Genomic DNA, 309 nt, shown 5'->3' on the forward strand with positions numbered 1-309 from the left:
TTTCCCCTTACCCTGACCTCTCTCTTCCCCCAACCCTCCCTCCGCATCCTTTCCCCTCCCCTCTCGCTTACCTTGCACTGATTAAAAAGAATGATTGAGAAACTAAATAATTTCCGAGGCTTTGGTCCTTCCCCAGACCGCACCCCCGCTCCTCCACAACCGCCAGCTCAGTAGGAGGTTTTAATAATAGGACTGAGCTTGTCACAGCATTAACACCCCTCTATCTGTCTCTTAAACCCCCACCCACCCACCGCCTGCTCTCGCTCTCTCTCTCTCTCCTGCTGTCTCCCATTCTCCTCTCTCTCTCAC

This window comes from Rhincodon typus, unplaced genomic scaffold, assembly GCF_021869965.1.
Source record: "Rhincodon typus isolate 14 unplaced genomic scaffold, sRhiTyp1.1 hic_rhity00004052, whole genome shotgun sequence".
Lineage (NCBI taxonomy): Eukaryota > Metazoa > Chordata > Chondrichthyes > Orectolobiformes > Rhincodontidae > Rhincodon > Rhincodon typus.